Source organism: Ovis aries, chromosome 5 (assembly GCF_016772045.2).
Source record: "Ovis aries strain OAR_USU_Benz2616 breed Rambouillet chromosome 5, ARS-UI_Ramb_v3.0, whole genome shotgun sequence".
Lineage (NCBI taxonomy): Eukaryota > Metazoa > Chordata > Mammalia > Artiodactyla > Bovidae > Ovis > Ovis aries.
In genome coordinates this window covers 52,408,903-52,429,862 of record NC_056058.1, presented here as the reverse complement: position 1 = coordinate 52,429,862, position 20,960 = coordinate 52,408,903, and the positions used below count along the sequence as shown (strand labels likewise).

The window sequence follows — 20,960 nt, the reverse complement described above, 5'->3', positions numbered from 1 at the left end:
CATTTAATCCTCAAATCAGCTTAGTGAAGCAGTTGGTATTATGCCCATTATACAGAGGAGAAAATTGAGCTTCTCCAAGTAGGACAGCTAGTAAGCAGTTGAACCAAGATGTGGATCCAGATCTACCTAACTCTAAAGCCCATCATCCTCCCACTCCTCTTAACCAATTTGTTCTTCTTCTCTTTTATAATACATACCCCTTATGGGCTACCTGACACCTAAATTGATTGAGAACCTCAGCACTGCATTATAACCACCTCAGTGATGTTATAATAGAGGATCAAGGGCAGAATCTCATTTCAAAGCAATGTCATCTGATGCCCTGCATGTCAAAGTTATAAACACCAGATTTGTTCAATGCTGTCATCTTAATGCAGATTGCCCTCCAAGAGAGGGCAGTCTACACTTCTAGATGGTCAGGTCCTTGAATTTCTTAATCCCCATGTTATCTAGCAAAGTGATGTAGTCAGGAAGCATCTCAAAATATTGGAATAAAAATGAACTAAGCATAAAAGGGATTGGTTGACAGGAGGCTGAATAGATTAAAGTGCAATTAAAAAGGACACGTTTTTCAGATTTTCTATCACATTTAATGTAGAAAATCTTTGCATCACTATTCTCATCTAGTACAGCCGGAAATCTCTTCTGTTTGTGCAAATGGAAAATGTTTTTGTCTGAATTGCAGACAGATGTTGCTTTATGCCAGTGGTTCTTGTCTCCATCAAACCCAAAGTTCACTTTTATAAAAAATAACATTTTCTTAACCATCCTATATAGAAATTCATAGATTTGATAACTTATATAAAATTTTAGAAAAGAATATAATGTCCTATGTATAATGTAAAAGAGAAATAAAAGTCATAACATTTCATCAGTAAAAACCTCAGGCATGACAACCATAGAAGATATTTTTTTAAAGACAATGTGTTACCATTGTTGTTGTTCAGTACTCAGTCGTGTCCAACTCTGTGCAACCACATAGACTGCACCACGCCAGACTTCCCTGTCCTTCACCATCTCCTAGGGCTTGCTCTAAATCACATCCACTGAGTTGGTGATGCCATCCAACCATCTTGTCCTCTGACATCCCCTTCTCCTCCTGCCTTCAATCTTTCCCAGCATCAGGGTCTTTTCCAATGAGTTGGCTCTTCCCATCAGGTGGCTGAAGTATTGGAGCTTCAGCGTCAGTCATTCCAACAAATATTCAGAATTAATTTCCTTTGGGATGGACTGGTTTAATCTGCTTGCAGTCCAAGGGACTCTCAAGAGTCTTCTCCGGCACCACAGTTCAAAAGCATTAATTCTTCGGTACTCAGTCTTCTTTATGGTCCAACTCTCACATCCATATAGGACTACTGGCAAAACCATAGCTTTACTATGGATATTGATATTACTAATACTGATGGTGTGTATTGCCATGAATGCCACAACTACCATGCAGCCTGATATGGTGTGTACACTGCTGACTCAAAAACTGGCATTGCTCTCAGTGGTGTGACTTTTTTTTTTTTTTTTTTTTTTTGCTTCCCCTACCCCACCTTCCCAATGATGACAACCTCTTGGTAAAGTTCCAAAGAAACCAGAATACAATCTCCTTCTTTGATTTTTATAGTAATGCATTCCTGGAAAATTCAGACACCATTAAAACTATATAAAAACATTTCATGATTATGTCTACAAGAGTTGGTTTTCGGCTCCAGGATGCCTGTTAGGACAATTTTTTGTTGTATGACTGTCTAATCTAGCCTCTCTGGGCCCCACTCAGTAAATGTCAACCATATTACCTTAATCATTGGGACTAGCAAAAATGCCCCCACAAACTGCCAAAACATTTGTGGGGAGGTCCCTCTCCTTGAAAACCACTGCTTTGCACAGATCTGAAAAGGTTCCTGAAAAGCTGTGTATAAATTTAATTTCCATACCTGGATCTGAATTTTCACATATTAAGCTTTCATAGAATAAGGTACATTTTTTAAAAGACAGACTGGTTTCTGTAGCATAAGCAAAAGTGTCCCCGATTCATCATAAGTAGTGTTCTTGGTTCACCCTAGGTGGTGAGATAAGACATTACTCAATGATGTCTGCCAAGGGAGAACACAGAGTTAACTTATGTGTGTACAGAAGCTGGTAAACAAAGAGCAGGTGGACCACAAGTATGATAAAGATGCATTGGCACAGGTACAGACAGCTGTATATTCAGCTGACTCAAGGATAGGCAAAGGCCCTTGGCTGTCTCACAGGTCCATGGGGTCAACTCAGGAAAAAGGTGAGCCCAGGGAGAGATGGATGTCAACAGTTGCTAGGAAATGAAAAGTCTGTGAAGGAAACAAAGGGTGTGAGTCAGGGTAGAGTGTGAATGTATAACCGTAAACATAGGGTTAGGGATTGCTGTGATGTCATAGGCAGCCCAGGTTAAGGCAACCAAGGCTCTGAGAACTGCCTGGTAAATATTGCTTCTTGAGTTACATTCTCTTGCATCTGGATCTTGAACTGGAGGGAACTACTGATGGATGGCACAGAAGAATGTTTGAACCCCCATCCTTGGAATGGTAGCAGTACGTGGTTTGTGAACTCCCTTTCCCCACTGTTCCCGAGACATCTTCTGCTACCTCTACATTTCAGGAAAGCCAACCCATTTAAGTTGTGTGAGGCAGACATCTGTTCACCATACTGCATGGGCCAGAGGAGTGTCTGGTTTTTTGGTCCCTTCAGGAAAGGGAATGGTGGGCGTGACCCGACACAGAAATTCTGGCAAGCTAATAAAGACCACCATCCAAGCTCCCTCAGGCTAACCAGACATGGCCCAATCTTACTGTAGTTTGCATGCCTGCCTTAGATTTCCCTCTTTAAGAAGGCTCTGAAAATCAGGCCCAGACAGACTCCAACGCCTATTCATCTGAAGTTCACTAGGCAATGTGCCTGGTGTCATTTGAGCGAGCTGTTTGGCAGCCAGTTCTTTTTGTTTTAATGACATGATTGCCCAGGCTTTCAAATCCCATTATGAAACTTTTCATCCTTTACTCAAGGCTTTTTTTTTTTTTTTAATCTGCCATTTTAGTTTGATGGAAAGAGATGTTGAAGAGAAATATTTGCAAAATTGTTCTTTGGAGCCAGATGATGCAGTGAGGCACGATTGCTCTACTCATTTAGGGGATCTGTAGTTGGCCCATTCTTCCCTGTCCTAAAACTTTTTTTTAAAGCCAAGTGTTTATTATAATCAGTTATGTATTGAATAATGACTAGTACAAACTCACTTTGATTATTATTTTTGTTTTCAGCAATCAACTTTTTTTTTAAAAAATTGGAGTTTAGTGGCTTTAAAATGTTGTGTTATTAATAGTTTCTGCTGTACAGTAAAGTGAATTAGGTACACATTTATATATATCCTGTCTTCCTTGGATACTCCAGAGCATTGAGTAGAGTTCTATGCTATACAGTAGGTTCTCATTAGTTATCTTTTTTATATATAGTAGTGTATTTATGCCAGTACCAGTCTCCAAATGCATTCTACCCCCACCCCTTCCCATCTGTCCTGAAACTCTTAATGATTGACAGTGGTTGACTGTCAGGGAAGCCAACTTGGCATGAAAAGAAAGAGGGTAGGACTATTCCAGGGCAGCTTGGAGACTCATTAGAAGAGCCCTAGGGATCTGCCTTGGGACCAGCCTCACCTTTAGTCATGGAAAACAAGGAGACCCCTAGCTGTGTCCTGCTATGAATTCAGAACCCTGCACGGAGGCAGTCCATCTGTTATTAGAAACAGTTACCAGCCAACAGCAGTGTTATGCCTGCTGCTTCACTATGGTAACTCATAACTTCAGGACTGTAATACAATCCACTTCACATCAAGGGGAATATATGGTATATCATATATACCCTAGTCAAAACACAGGCTTCAAAATTAGTTTTAAGAAAAACAGTTATATCTTAAGAACTTTCTCTGAGGTATCTTCAAGTATCAGACAGTTCTTCTCACATATTACCTTTAGAGAAAGCTATTGGTGATGTTATACCATGGTACCCACATCTTCTCAAGTGTTCATATGCATTTGGTTTGCTGAAAGAAGTAGATGCTGGATTCCTGGGACAGTCACCCTCATAAGAGCCAAAAGGTTATTTTTCTTCATAACTATGACTGAGCATCTGGCCTGGCATCTGGCTATGTAGTAGGAATGAATAAATCTGGAATGCAAACAGTAGCTGAGTGAACAAGCCATTCTTCCCTCCTTCCACCTCCTCCTTTCCCTGTCTCTCCCATCTCACTCCACCCCACTCCCATTTCTCCAAAAAGCTGGGTCAGAAGTCAGTATAAAATCTAGTCATGAAATAGATATAGTCAGTGTTGGTGGTGATTTACTCGCTAAGTCGTGTCCAACCCTTGTGACCCCATGGACTAGGGCCCACTAGGTTCCTCTGCCCATGGGACTTTCCAGGCAAGAATACTGGAGTGGGTTGCCATTTCCTTCTCCAGGGGATCTTCTTGAAACCTAGATCTCCTGCATTGCAGGCAGATTCTTTACCAACTGAGCTCCCAAGGAAGCCCCATCTTGTTGTTGTGAAGTTACTCAATCATGTCCGACGCTTTGCAACCCCATGGACTGTAGCCTGCCAGGCTCCTCCGTCCATGGGATTTTCCAGACAAGAATACTGGAGTGGGTTGCCATTTCCTTCTCCAGAGAATCTTCCCGACCCAGGGATTGAACCTGGGTCTCCCGCTTTGTAGGCAGACGCTTTTACCGTCTCAGCTACCAGGGAAGTCGGGGAAGCCCCATGGTCAGTGTTAAATGACTTAAAGAAGCAGTGTCTGTATTGGTTCTGAGTTTGGAATGGGAGTCAGGAACTACTTGTTATTTGGGTGACCATGAAAAAATTATTTAATGTCTCTTAGCCTATTTATGCATCTACAAATTGGAGATAATAATAGCCTTCTCTTATTTATTTGTTATATAGATGAGAGATAATTCATGTAAAGTGCTTGGCACTATGCATGGAATTTGAGTATTCAATAAATGTTAGCTGCTTTTATTATTCTTCCATAGGCTGCTCATAAACATTATGTGGGTATCAGCCAAGCTAGGTGACCACAGCTAGGATTGTGCCTCTCCAAGGAAAATTGCTATTTCATCCATCTCTGGAGCAACTGGAATGATTATTTGTACTGATTTGACCATTGATTAGCTTGGGTTGCTATGGTTACATTACTTTAACATTTGGGGATTTAGCTTCTTTGTTGTCAGCAGAGATTGCTGCTGTATAATCGAGATAATCAGAAATAATCACATGTAAAAATGATTGGGAAGTGTCCTAAAGAATAAGTATGAGGTTTGGGTTTATGCTGTTGTTTAGATGCCTAACATTTTAGGATTCAGTAGCAGAGTGGGAAGGGATATAAAATTCTGGCGGTTCCGTGGAATGTACATTAAAGGCGTCTATCCCAACTGACTCATGCATCAATTGAAGGATTCGTGATTCATAGCAATTCTAGCTGTGTGTAGATCAGTAAACGTGTCCTTTTGAGAAAGCTAAGTGTGTCACATGACTTCAGTTTTTATTTCGGTGATGCTGCATGATATTAAAAAGAAAATTGTTTTAGCTTTAGACAGATTAAAAACAAAAAATTCAAGCTGTATTTTTCAACAGCATAGTTTTCTCACTCAGACGCAGTAAAACAAAATCACAGGAGTGGAAATGATATGGCAAAGAAAGTAAAAGAAAGTAGTGCATCCAATCATCTTCACAATTGTGTGAATGTCACTTGAGCATACCAAGCAAAGCTCTTTGCATGTATTATTGTACTTAATTCCAGAGTGTAGATACCATTATAGGAAGAAGAAGTTAAAACTTATAGAGATTAAGTAGCTTGACCAAATTACAAGTTGTGAATCACAGAGCATTGCCTTTTTTTAAAATGTCTGCTTTCCTGGTTTTGTTTCTTCAGTGATGGTTGAGGTCATGCCCTCTTGGTGACAGATCATGAAGTAGAATAACATTTAGAGCAATGGATGACTCAGGGTGCTACAAATCTCCTCTTGAACTGGCAAAAAGTCAAGAATGATCTTATGCCATTGACACTTCATCTATGGAATCCCATACACTTGCCTCCATAGCTGCAGTTTCAGATCAGTCTGCAACAGCAGAGATTCCATCCCTCTTTACATACCATCAGCACCTTAATCCCTGCAATGATCAGTTGGGTGGCCTTTTGTCAAATAGCCTACTGTTCACTTTCCTTCATCATCATGATGGAGCATGTCTTATGAGTAAAGCCCATCCATGCTGGGCACGTGGGATCAGAAAAATGAAGATTGCCCCTATCCCCCCAGAGCAACTGCTTTAGTGAAATTGACGTAAATGACTAAATAGGTAGGTAGGTAGAGAGATGCAAAGATATCTGAGACAGTGATAGATAAAAGAATAAAGGCCAGAATAACATGCTGTTTGAGCAGGAATGGAAAGGTGACTGATTCCAGTTTAAGGCTGCTGCTGCTAAGTCACTTCAGTCGTGTCTGACTCTGTGCGATCCCATAGACGGTAGCCCACCAGGCTCCGCTGTCCCTGGGATTCTCCAGGAAAGAACACTGGAGTGGGTTGCCATTTCCTTCTCCAATGAATGAAAGTGAAAAGTGAAAGTGAAGTCGCTTAGTCGTGTCTGACTCTTCGCGAACCCATGGACTGCAGACTACCAGGCTCCTCCATCCATGGGATTTTCCAGGCAAGAGTACTGGAGTGGGTTGTCATTGCCTTCTCTGAGTTTAAGGATGGGATCTGCAAATTTCTCTTAAACATGATCTGGGCTTTGAAAGAAGAATGAGGGCTGACTCTGGGAGAAGGATCATGCTACCAGACAGAGAAGGTTGCCTTAACTATAAAGTCCAGAGAAGGCCATCATGTCCCTTTTCTCCACTAAGCCCAGGTACAGTCTGAGTTCTTTCCTTATACACCAGCCCGAGAGATCACCTCCAGTTCAACAGAACTGACTGATTTATGGGATGAATCCTCTTGGCTGTTCCTGACTTAGCCTTTAGTGACTTCAAAGACAGGACTGTCAAATAGGGGAGTGATTGCACCCCGGTATACCCAAGTAAATGGCCATTTTGATAAGGACTTCTGATAAAAATAAAGCACACAATACATATAAGTGCCTACTTAGACATACGTCCTTAGAACCTCTTATCTCCTACCTTTCTCTAGTCTATAATTTCTCTTGATGCTTTATTTAACAGATATTTCTTGTGCAGCTATTTACCATATATAGATGTATAAGATATAGCTTCTGTTTTCAAAGAGCCATCAATTAATGGGATTCACAAGGCCAATGTTCAGAAAACTCTAAACACGTCCATATGATCAAAATATCATCTGCACAAGCATTTTGAAGTTCTTCACTATCCCACCTACCACAAAGTGACTGGTATGAGAAAATTCTGTCTCTAAAATGTAGAGTCTGGTCTCAAGAGAAAGAGACCCATGCAATAAGAAAATGACTTTTTCTCAGGATTTCTCAGCTTTAGTCCATCTATGTGATTTCACGTTCAAATATGAATTTTGAGATATATCCACAATTTCTCTTTGGATTGGGCAACATTATAGGCTATGAATCCCAGTTGATTATCTTACCTGAATAATAAGCTTGTTAAAAAAATAATAGGGAGAAAAATTGACGAGACAAAATCCCTTTCAGATATTCAGCCAGATGGAATAAATTACTTTTATATCTGACCCTGAACATGTGGAAGAAGAATAGAGAGGCTGTATTTTCAACTAACTTAAATAAAAGATGAAATTGAAACAGAAAGCCAATAACCAAATTAGTCATCCTGTTACAGAGAAAATATACCTTACTTCATTGTTGTAACAGGAAACATCAATGGAATAGAAAATTGACCAGTCGTCTTATATTGGGAAAAAAATTGATGCTTGTTTGCCAGGGAAGCTCTGTTTGTGTTAGTCTTGACTACATCCTCTGTAACAGATTAGAGTCTTTAGGCTCTCATTAGCACATCACTAATAAAAGTTTTAAAATGACATTAATGACATGGCATTAAATGATGTGAAATATTGCAGTATTATTAATGATGTGAGAATGAGTGGTAAGGGATCCAGTTTACTGTAACCTATTTTTCTATAATGTTTTTGCAAAATACTTTATATTTTAATTATTTTTATGTTTTTGTCTCGCTTCACATTTTACCATTTAGATCCTTAATGATCTCTAACCCATTTTTTGTAAATGTTTTTATACAGGGATATTTTCATTATTCTGACCAAATCATTTATATAAACAAATGTGAAGCTGTATGACCAATCTGCATATAGATCATTTTGTCCAGTACAAATGTGATAATAGAACACAAATAAAATTTGCATTTCTGTCCGTATTAAAAATTATTTACAGATCTCCTATCTCTCTTTCACATAGAGAATTCGTGGCACTTCAGTCAGTCAATTCAGTCACTCAGTCGCATCCGACTCTTTGAGACCCCATGAATCTCAGCACGCCAGGCCTCCCTATCCATCACCATCCCCTAGAGTTCACTCAAACTCATGGCCATCGAGTCAGTGATGTCATCCAGCCATCTCATCCTCTATCATTCCCCTTCTCCTCCTGCCCCCGATCCCTCCCAGCATCAGAGTCTTCCAATGAGTCAACTCTTCGCATGAGGTGGCCAAAGTATTGGAGTTTCAGCTTCAGCATCATTCCTTCCAAAGAAATCCCAGGGCTGATCTCCTTCAGAATGGACTGGTTGGATCTCCTTGCAGTCCAAGGGATTCTCAAGAGTCTTCTCCAACACCACAGTTCAAAAGCATCAATTCTTCAGTGCTCAGCTTTCTTCACAGTCCAACTCTCACATCCACACATGACCACTGGAAAAACCATACCCTTGACTAGATGGACCTTTGTTGGCAAAGTAATGTCTCTGCTTTTCAATATGCCATCTATGTTGGTCATAACTTTTCTTCCAAGGAGTAAGCATCTTTTAATTTCATGGCTGCAGTCACCATCTGCAGTGATTTTGGAGCCCCCCAAAAATAAAGTCTGACATGGTTTCCACTGTTTCCCCATCTATTTGCCATGAAGTGATGGGACCAGATGCCATAATCTTCATTTTCTGAATGTCGAGCTTTAAGCCAACTTTTTCACTCTCCACTTTCACTTTCATCAAGAGGCTTTTGAGTTCCTCTTCACTTTCTGCCATAAGGGTGGTGTCATCTGCATATCTGAGATTATTGATATTTCTCCCTGCAATCTTGATTCCAGCTTGTGCTTCTTTTAGCCCAGCATTTCTCATGATGTACTCTACCTAGAAGTTATATAAGCTCTTAGGGCAGGTATATTCCTTTTTTAAAAAATGTATTTAAATATAGTTGATTTACAATATTGGGTTAGTTTCAGGTGTACAGCAAATTGATTCAGTTATACATACACACATATTACTGTTTAAGATTCTTTTCCATTATTGGTTATTACAAGATATTGAATGTAGTTCTCTGTGCTATGCAGTAGGTCCTTGTTGATTATCTACTTTTTATTTAGTGGATTTCTATAATATTTAAAGTGAACCTATTTTGTTTTGAAAATTTTTGACAAAGAATGTGAAATAGAAGAGAACAATATCCAAAAACAAATATGAAATTGGAAGGTAAAGCATATAAGGAAAGAGGGAAATACTTATCTTTTGTATCCAAAGCAAGCCTTTCCAGAGAAGTCACCCAACTGGTCCAGTCACAGATCAAGAAAATTGATTCTAGCTTCATCAGATTGAATAACAATTATGACTAACACACAAAATACATATTTTAAATTTTCTTCATTAACTATCTTCCTTTCCAAACACAGTGTGCTCTCAGTGTGTTCTCACATTGTGATTTTTAAGATTTCTTAGAGTGGTGTAAATTAAATGCAATAGCAAACACACCTAGGGCTTCCCAGGTTGCACTAGTGGTAAAGAACCTGCCTGCCAATGCAGCAGATGCAAGAGTTTAGCCACTGGGTTGGAAAGATCCCCTGGGGAAAGGCATAGCAACCCACTCCAGCATTCTTGCCTGGAGAATCCCATGGACAGAGGAGCCTGGCGGGTTACAGTATATAGGGTCTCAAAGAGTCGGACATGACTGAAGCGACCTATCATGCACACAAGCACAAAGAAAATCACAACATGGAGGAAGGGTGCAGTCAATAGTAAGGGCATGCATGAGGGTAAACCCTCTGAGCACATGCGCTCCTTTCTATTTAAATGGAATGCGCCTCCACAGCATTCCAGTACCCTCTTTACCAACCTATAATTAATGTGTGTCTCCTTTGTGGCATGAAACTAAAAATGTTCTCAGAGGTGAGCTACAGGCATTTCAGAGCGTGGCACAGTGCTGGGAAGAGAACAACGGGAATAGATGACCACACATCATCATTTCCTCTTCTCTTCTCACCAAAATGTTAGAACAGCAGAGCCACTGCCCAACAGGTAGATATGGAGATGCATTTTAGATAGAAAAAGGCACCATATTCATATACATGTATGGTAGATGTTGAGTCTCATGTGTTACTGTCTTTTCTCCTAGTTAGTTTCAGTCCTTGAATGTTTTATTATAATTAATGTGTTCATTTTCTGTACTTATGCCCAGGAGCATGTTGCAGTGAACATTATTTTAAAAATTAAAGAATTTCATTAAACAAATAATGAATTTATGTTGATAAAATAGATTCATTCAAATGATTGAAAATACCTAGTACCAGCTCTGAATAAAACAAGAGGAAAAATAACCAAACTTCCAAAACTCCAGCCCCAGATTGCCTCTTGATTATTCTAAAAATATAAGGTTGGCATCTAGCCCAGAAGGTTGGCAAGTGAAACTCTGATCCACCAAGACATGGGATACTGGAGCCAAGGGCCCCCTGTTAAATATGGCCTGGCTGAAATTGCCCAGGGTCTAAATTGGGGATCCATTAACAGAGACCCATAGTGGGCTTCAGCTGTCACGATTTGTGTATACAGAGAGAAAACTTCTTGTTAGTCAGGATAGTGACTTCATACCTGAGGCTTTCAACAGGTTGGAATTTTAGGTAGAGTTCATATTGAAGGGAGAGATTTTAAAAAAACTGGATGTGATTGGTGGTGGGTAGAATGTGTGTGTGTGAGTAATACAGACAGACATAACTATAGTTACTGGTCACTTTCTTTCATCCTAAATGTTTGAGGAATTGATTTCTCATAGATTTCTGGGTCATATGTAGAATGGTGAAAGGTACATGTCTTTTATCTACCTATAACCAAGCGAGCCTGACTTGTACCAGCTGGCCAAGCATGGATGACTATAATATCCTTGGACACTTTGTCTTCATTGCTAAGTATGGCTCCTGTACTTGTTGCCTGTACACTTAATCTGACAGTAAGAGTCCATTGTGATCTGGGCCCCTCCTGAGTCTCTGGTTTTTGTTTCTTTGTTTCTTTTGCCTGCCCCAAATACTCTTTTCATGACAGCTGATTTGTCAGCCACAAAAAATATTGGATTATGTATGATAAAGTTTGCAGAGGTATGTGTGCAAGTGCAGCATAAATGTTTATTATTTATGCAGGTCAAAATTGGCATATTAGCCTAGAAATACAAAAAGTATGTTTCACTGCTTGTCTTATAAATTCATAAGTGTATAGTATTGACTAATTTCAGATTTTGCGTATTCAGATTCTGATGACTACAGTTTAATTTGCTTCAAAGGAAAAAGAAACATCTCTTTTCTATTCTTCCATTGACTTGCTTTACCCTCATTTTTCTGGACTGAATTGAAGATAGACTAGTTTAAAAAAATAACAACCCTCTAGAATCTGTTTTTGCCATAACCCCAGTTGCTGCAGAGAGTATCTTTTTGATTCATCATATGATCTCAGATTTTGAAACTATTTCCTTATCCATAAATTGGGATAAAAATACCCTCTCTCCTTTATTTTCACTAGTAATGTGAGATTGCCCTTTATTGGCACTGAAAAGAAAATTTTAAATATACTGCTACATAAATATAAAGAGTTATCATTCATTGCTAATCATTTTTAATGTCTTCAGTGTGTTTAGGAGTTTTACTAAATGTTATCATGTATTTTCTTAATGATTTTGTTTCAGTAAAAAAAAAAAAGAGCACTGGATTTAAATGTAATTGAGCCCATTAAATTTGGTTTTTGCTTGCTTGGTAAGATCTATCTGAATTACATCCATCTAGGCTTACTCTCTGTGCCTGTTCTCTCTTCTTCTTTATGTCCTTTGTACTTAATGAATGAAAGGATGGAGATGTTAAATAGAGGCCATAGCTTAGTTGTCTGCTTTGGGGGCTGGAGGGTCAGTCAGGAGGAAACATCTCCCAGATCTCAAGTCCTGTGTCTCAGTTGTGCCTGTTAACAGTTGGGGAAATGTGCAACCCTATTCTCTAAGGACCAAAAATTGATTGCCTGAGCTTCTGGCCTCTCCACACCTGGAGGAGACCACACACAGGAGGTGAAACGGGAGTATCATCAGGTCTGGCTGCCTTGTCTTAGTCAGTGGGGCTCGTTTCTATGTTGTCAAGTACAGGAGTCATAAAACAACTAACTTGACTGAGAGCAATCGGTCTGAATACAGGAGGTCTGAACACAGAAAGAGGAATTGGAATTTAAAGTCTGCAGAGCCATTTCTAAGAATACCCCCTTCCTGACGATGCCTCTCTTCTTTGACCTTCTTGGAGTTCACAGAGTCACCTTCAGAGGGGCGATGGATAAATCGGTGACCACTGTTACAAAACCAGCTGAGCATCTGAGATGTCAAAGTGAAGTGGCTTTACAAAAGATCCTTGTGTTTGCTTAGGCTGTAAGTCTCTACAGGAGGAAGGAAAAGTTACAATATAAAGCCAGAAACTTGACTGCCCTTTTTTTTGCATGTGAAGGGAATGGCAGAATCTCCCTCAGAAGAGGGAGCTTTTTTCAATAATTTTATTTATGTTTTTATTTTTGGTTGCACTGGATTTTTATTGATGCACACAGGCTTTTTCTAGTTGTGGCGAGTGGAGGCTACTCTATGGTTGTGGTGTGCAGGCTTCTCATTGCTGTGGCTTCTCTTGCTGCTGAGTACAGGCTCTAGGACACAGGGGCTTCAGTAGTTGTGGCTGCCAGGCTCTGGAGCACAGGCTCAAGAGTTGTGATGCATAGGCCTAGTTGCTTCACGGCATATGGGGTTTTCGTGGATAAGGGATGGAACCCATGTCTCCTGCATTGGCAAGTAGATGCTCTGAGTCACCAGGGAAGCCCTGAGACAGCTTTTTTATTCTGGAAAATGCCTTGCTAGGATTCCTTGAGTATGATATGGGAATTCCTGCCCCCTTTCTCAAGAGCTCCCCTGTGGCTCAGTCTGCAAAGAATCTGCCTGAAATGAAGGAAACCTGGGTTCAATCCCTGGGTCAGAAAGATCCTCTGGAGAAGGAAGTGGCAACCCACTCCAGTGTGTTTTCCTGGGAATAAAGTTAAAAGGAGCTAACTCATCATACCTTATATAGAGTGGGGACCCTGGAAAAGCCAGAAGGAGATGAGGAGAAAGTCTGGGAAAGAAACAGGAGACAGAGCTCTGAAGGTGGTGGAAGGACCCCTGACCATTTGCTGCCTCTGTTCTTCCATTATTCACAACAGCCTCAGGGGCAGTAGAGGCAGTTCAGGGACAGGTTTTGGGAAAGAATGTATGCCCTTTCCATGTCACCCCTCCTGTTTCCATAGGAGAATAGAAAAAGTGCTATGGGGACAACAAGAACCAACCAACCAGCCCTCACTTTGGGAGTCTATACCTCACTGACAAGGGGAAGAGTGAGTGGGTGCTTACCACTTGGTCAGGAACTGCAGGCAGGACATTTCTTAGAGGACACCGGGTATGCAAAGACTTGGTGGTCTGAAAGGACCTGAGCAACTTAGAGAAAAACTCTTTAAACTGTGATGGCTCTTCTCAGACATGCTAAGACATTATGTCTTCACCGTCAAAAACTGGGGAACTCAAATAATTTAGTTAGGAAAGACTTGATCAGATCTGTGTCTTCTAAAGAGAGGTCTGGTGCATGCCTTCCAACCATTTGTTTATTCAACAAATATTATAAATATTCATTGTGCTCCAGTGTGCCAGAATCATACTAGGCACTGGGAATACAGTGATGAATGAATTAGCCCTTGCTATACGAATGAGCGACTGAACTGAACTGAACTGATTATGGCACTCACAGCTTGGTTAGGAGATAGATCTTTTAAAATTAGTCACAGAAATTAAAGTTTAATTACAAGTAGTGGGAAATGCTATGGACGAGGGTCAAGAAATGCTTTGAAAATTATAAGGGAAAACTAATTTTGTTTTGAGGTTGAGTGAGAGTTGGGTCAAGTGTGAGGCCAGCTGAAACTTCACAGATATGCAACCATTGGTCAAGCTAAGAGAGAGATAATAGCTATGTTTAGGGGAGATGGAGGCTTAAAAATTAGGAAGCTATTCTAATGGTTCAGGCAGGTTCCTGATTCATCATCTACAAAAATTCAGAGGTTTGTCTCTGTTGGTCTCCAAAGCCACCTACAGCTCTGCAGTTCTACAGAATTAAGTATCTGCTATGTGTTTGACATGGTGCTCGATGTTGATTGGAAAAAAATAAGATATGAATCCCCAACAGAGTGAACATCCAATAAATTGTTCACTTTGAACAGTTTGCTTCAGTTGCAAACAGGGTAGCTCCAAGTTTGTTTTTTGTAGTCTTAACAGAATTCTTAAAGCACTTTTAATTACTTCATGTTGAAATGACAGAACCATCTACCATTCCCCAGGGCCAAACTTCTGTTTCCCAAGTTCTTTCTCATGGATTGCCTCCCATCATGGATGGATGGATAGATAGATAGATATTTGAAATTTAGAATGTCCTTAGCCAGTTCTCAACATCTGTAGGACTCTACTGCTCATCTTTACAGTGGAGATAAAGGTATTATTGACCGTCTGAAGAACTGCCACATAATTGGAGACTACCATTAAGTTACAGAGGCACTGCCTTGCACATAAAAGGCATTCAAAAGTATTTGGATGAATGAATGAATGAATGAATGTATAAATGAACTCTGCCTCAAAATACTTGATTGAGAAATAGAATCAAACGTCTGCCACAGACTCCCCAGGGTTTCAGTCACATCCATGTGATTATGGTGGTATTAAGTGCTGCATGTGATAGACAAAAGGCAGGATGTGTTCCCACTCTTTCCTTGCCCACTCTAAAGCAGTCTTGGTCTGCCCAGTCTTTTTCTCTCCATCCTTAAAAAACTTCAGAGAACTTATCTCCCTGATTTTAAGTGCTTTTATATTCAGAACTAGAAGAAAGGTGAGCAGAAAAATTGAAAAGATGCTCAGACTGGGATTGAGGAATGAGTGTTTATTTTTTATTATTCACAGGCCATCCTTTCAGTAATTTGTACACTTGTGCATGGAGAGGATCACATCATAAATGCTATTTTTATTATGGACACCATCTAAAATAAACTTTTCCTTTGCTTGTTTGCTGATTTACTCACTTTTGCTTCCCCAAGAAGAGTTCATTTGTCTGCTGTTGTGTCTTCTCTTTGGAGAGCAAGGTACCAAGCAGGAGCAGTGGGTGAGGGAAGAGGATGAGAAAGGAGGAATTTTAAGCAGCATTTCTTTAGTGCATGAATCTTTAGTGCAAGGAAATTCTGTCTTGGCTGCTGGACTGTTTGAGTAATCAGATCGCAGCTTTGGAAAGGCTTCAAGTAGGGACTGCTCCACTCCTGAAGGTACTGGTTCCTCATGACTGCCCTTCCCTTTCGTATGGACAGATTCGAATTTCACAAATGTAAACACTGGAGCTGAGGGAGATACAGGACTCAACTAATGAATACAAGTTATAGAGAGGCATACTTAATACATTTCTCTAACAAGTACAAATAATTCATGAAAGAGTGGGTACCCTATCAAAGTGTTAACAGCATTAATGAAAGAGATCTCATCCTGGGTAGATGGTTAGGCTAATTAACATGGAAGGTCCTCTCCTTCACTAAAAGGTCTCTAATGTCGATAAGAAATCCAGATTGAGTGAAGACATACACACCCTTTATGTAAACCCAAGATAGAGTCCTTTCCCTTGCCTTACATCTCTAAACTCAGAGTAAATTGACTACTTTTTCAAGCTAGTTTAATAGTAATGGTGATGGGGAGAATGTACTCTTCAAGGTTGTTTTTCCCCGCATATCAAAAAGGCTTTTCAGACTTGTTAGCCCACAACTACCAGCAAACTCAGTGTCAAGGTTCACTTTAAACTTAAAAAAAGACAAAGATTTGTTCAAGTATAGTGTAAGTGAACTTGGTTATGGAGTAGTTTAAATTGTTTGGGAATACCTTCCTTCGTATCCCAGAGAGGCAGGTCTGGCAGTGACTCCAAGTTGGGCACTTACTAATCTCCAATATTTGGGGCATGGCAGCAAAAGGCTAAAATGAAAGATTAGACTGAGAACAGTACAGTCTGATGCAAATAGCCAAAGTTAATTAAACTCTTACTGTGCATTGTGCTATAACATGCACTGCCTCACCTAGCTCTCATGGTGACCCTCCCCTTATAGGTGAGTGAACAGGAGGGGGAGAGAGAGAGAGAGAGAAAGAAGCTCATCAAACATTTCTCAGTATATAAGTGCAATAATCAAACCTAAGTTTTCAGCTGCTATGCCACTTTGCCAACAAAGGTCCATCTAGTCAAGGCTATGGTTTTTCCTGCGTTCATGTATGGATGTGAGAGTTGGACTATAAAGAAAGCTGAGCACCGAAGAATTGATGCTTTTGAACTGTGGTGTTGGAGAAGACTCTTGAGAGTCCCTTAGACTGCAAGGAGATCCAACCAGTCCATTCTAAAGGAGATCCGTCCTGGGTGTTCATTGGAAGGACTGATGCTAAAGCTGAAACTCCAATACTTGTGCTCCCTCATGCGAAGAGTTGACTCATTGGAAAAGACTCTGATGCTGGGAGGGATTAGGGGCAGGAGGAGAAGGGGACGACAGAGGATAAGATGGTTGGATGGCATCACCAACTCAATGGACATGAGTTTGAGTGAACTCCAGGAGTTGATGATGGACAGGGAGGCCTGGCGTGCTGCAATTCATGGGGTTGCAAAGAGTCAGACCCAACTGAGCAACTGAACTGAACTGATGCTTAAGGAAAGAGACACTAAAAAAATGATACTTTACAATGCAAAGGATAGACCCAGAAGTAAGATCTACCAGAACTGGCTGGAATAGACCTTGGAAGGGTTCTTGGATAAGGTACAACTTCACCCATTTCAAAGTGTACATGGTTTCCAAATTGGCAAGAGTGGCTGTTATGAGATAAAGAATGAGAGTAACTCTTTCTGCTCACCAACAGGACTGGCCTGTCTCAGAGGCTTGATTTGGCCAGGAGGCAATGGAAAGATCTGAACTCTCTGTCCCCATCCAGTGTGGAAGAAAGCTGAGTCTCTGGCACCCTGGAAACAGGGCCCAGTGGGTGTGCATTGTATGATGTTCTGAGTGCTTAAGTTGTTGCTTGGCTCTCCTGACTGGTGTGTCATTTATACCAGTAGCATGTACAGTAGATCCAGTTTCCACTTAAACTGTAATCATCATGCATTTAAGGCAGAAAATATTCTGAACATTCTAAGAATGCCTGTACTCATTTATTGGATGCCATGATTGAAAATAAATTTTTTATTCCTCTCTTCTAAGGCCCTTTAAAACAACCTAGCTAATGGCAATCTTCAGACAGTGTTTCTTAAAGTGGCATCTACCTGCCATCTATATTAGAAACATCTAGGACACTTCTTAAAAAGGACCCTATCCCAAACCTACCACACTGATCGAGATAAGGTAGGTTAATTTCCAAGTCTCAGTAACTTGACAAAACCAGGGTTTGTTTCTTCCTCACTTAAAGTTTGCTGCAGGTTTTACCCACTATTGTTTTCCAAGTAGTGACCAGGGTACAAGCTACTGATATTTTCTGGTTCTGTTATCTCAATAAAGGGGCATGGAGTGTTCATAGCGCTCTACCGTGCTTTGGCTTGTAACTAGTACAAGGACCCTCCCTCCTACAAGGTACTGGGAAGTGCCAGGAAATACAAGGACACGGAGTGAGCAATAAATATATCTGTTACTTTCCATCCTTTCCCCCTTTTTCCTATACAGAGAACATATTGAATCTCTCCCTGAGAAATACAACTCAAAAGTCGCTTTGAATAGATGCATGAAGCTCAAAGTTAAGAATTTCTGGGTGGTGGCCAGTAGTCATTACCTGGTGCAGATGTGGCTCCTTTTGGGCTAGAGAACTATGAATTAAAAAGGCACGTTATCTGCCACTCTTCCACATATAATCCCAATGTAGGATGATGGAACAGAGACCTGGTAGCTGCAGTCAGCACTCCCGTTTGGCGTATTGACTTTAAATACTTTTAAATATATTAAAGGGAGACACACACAGTCACTGGTTTGCGGCAGTTCTGAGGGGTCCATGGACAATGCTGGTTCCGACCCGAATGTCGGGGAGGTTCCTCAGCGAGACCTTGGTTGTGTTCTCAAGGAGTAGCGGGGGAGTCCCTGGTCTGTTACTTCTTGTAGCACCCAGTTCCACCCTCTGGGAAGTTCTTAATATCCCCTGATTTTCCTTTATTCTATCTAAAGTGCGTATTGTGGTATATGCCCTCCTTAAGGGCTTTCTAATCAAGGGAGTTTGAGAGCGAAGGGTCATTTTAAGTCTCTTGGTTTTTGGTCAAACACAACTTTCTCAAAACTTCGGAAGACATTCAGTGCACTTGCTTGCATGCAGTCTCATGAGCCAGGAACCCCATCCACATAGCTGAGACATAGCCCTCAAAACTGCCTCATTTCTTTGTTGATTCCTTCAAATTGAATGGCCGTACATGAAATCTGATCTTTGCCCTGGGTCATTTGGATCATGTATGTTTCTGGACATTTGTTATTCACAGCCTTTTTATATCCTATTTCTCACAGTTCACGGTCCAGTTACAGTGGATTTTGCAATCTTTAAAGGCATCACATTTCTGGGCTCTGTTGCCTTTCATTTCTGCCAGTTCTTTCTAGAGCATGTCTCTCTTTTTTCCTTACTTTCTTTTATGGCACTGTGCTGATTGATGCCATTGGTGTCCAATAAGCACTAATGAGTTCTGTTTTCTAAACCTTTTCCATTGGAGCTGGTGGCTTAGTGCACACATAATCTCCCTCCCAAGTTATCACAGGTGACAGTTCAAACAAAATTTCTTTGTCACTGAATTAACAATATCCACATTTCTATTCTTCATTATCAGTATCTTCACTGCTGAGTGGATGCTGTATCTTTTAAGGTTTTGCTACAGCAGCCCTCCACCTTGGATGTCTGATTGTGCATTTGGCATAAATTAGTTTATGCTGCAGAAACAAGCCTACCTCCAAGTACCTGTTGCTTAACATATAAAAGTTCATCTTTTACTTAAAGCCTACCATGAGTCCCGTGACTCCTTATCAAGCAATGATTCTGTCCTTTTTCCATCTTGGAGGTTTATCACTGGAACATATGGCTTCCAGGGTCACCTGACAATGGGAAAAGGGCATTTAGATGCTGTGAAACACTTTGGCAAAGTAGCCATGCATGTCACTTCTACTCTCGGCTTTGCCAAACAACCCTAGTTTCTTTCAGTAACAGGAAGAGTCTCTGACACAACTACTTGATCAAACTCTGAAGGTAGGGCCTGGAATCTAACACAAATCTGGTGCTCAAGAACATTTGTTTAAGGATAAGAGGTGAGAGTCCTATGTTACTCATAAAAAACTGAACCTTGGAGGTGGTGCAGTTTACCCAAGGTCACACAAAGTTAGTGACAAAGGTGCTTGTGCCTCCTGTTTCAGGTCACTTCAAGCCTGATGTATAAAAAACCCCATCATAATGTAGGTCATGTTCTTTTTTCAAGATCATAGACTTGAGAAGCCATGTTTTTTTCCTCTTCTTCTTTTACTGGGGCCCAAAGAGTTGAAAGAACTGTAGGAAAACAGATTAAAGCAGCATGTTAGCAAATTTGACCAAAAGCCAAAAGGACAGAAGCAGTGTAGGGAAAACAGGTTTCCCAGAAAAGAGGAAATTTATGCTTTGATCATGCATAAATTTGCTAATGATTCAAACCCATAAACTTAAAGCAAGTGAAAACCCCAGAATTAATCCTTTTAGTCTTCAGCTGCACTGAACCGACAGGGTAGAAAGATGTGCATGTACCCAGGTATCCACATGGTAATAGCTACGATTTGGGATAACCTTTGCACTTTTGTGGAGCAGACCTCACCTGTGAGCTCATTCTCAAACAAAATCTGCTTCCATACATCTGTTATAAATGTTCACACTTGCTGGGAGTAAAAATATTCTGTCAAGGTGAAAGGGATCAGCTTCAGAGTTGAGGGAATTTGCTTTGAAACTTGCAGATCTTATCCTTGAATCACACCACAAAGACAAAAAAATGTGGGGTGAAAAAAAGGGAAATTCTTCCTTGCTAATAGGACAGAAATAACTTGAGCTAATTATATTAACCTAAAAAAGTAAGTGAAAATTAATGAAAAATAAGAATTTTAACTGTGGAAATAGCCTCCTCTCTACACGATTGAAATCCTATACCCTTTGGTGGAATAAGCTCAGGTCAGGAGCTAACCCACCAAAATGAAATTCTAGAAATAGAGAATGCTTCAGACGTCCCAAATCCAGCTGAGTATCTTGCAGCGTTTTCCCAAACTCTTGGGTTCAGTAAAATATGATTTAAATTTTGCCTCAAGCCTTTACTTTTGGAATACCGTATGTATTTTTTAACAAATTCAATTTGGATGTTTCTTATTTTCTTGCCCTTTAGCTTATTAAAATGTCATTTTGTAGGAGACATTTGTTTGAGAAGTAATCTGATTCTTTTAGAAAAACTTTGGAAGCCTTTGTTGTTG

At 40.3% G+C, this 20,960-nt stretch overlaps 1 long non-coding RNA gene and 1 other non-coding gene across 2 annotated transcripts in view; one reads left to right on the top strand and one right to left on the bottom strand.

Moving 5' to 3' along the window:
* Positions 1-20,960, top strand: part of LOC132659827 (uncharacterized) — a 159,692-nt gene that overhangs the window by 56,710 nt on the left and 82,022 nt on the right. The gene's annotated exons all lie outside the window — the stretch shown is intronic.
* TRNAC-ACA (transfer RNA cysteine (anticodon ACA)) lies at positions 4,683-4,755 on the bottom strand. The gene has a single exon. It is a non-coding gene; the product is annotated as a tRNA-Cys (tRNA).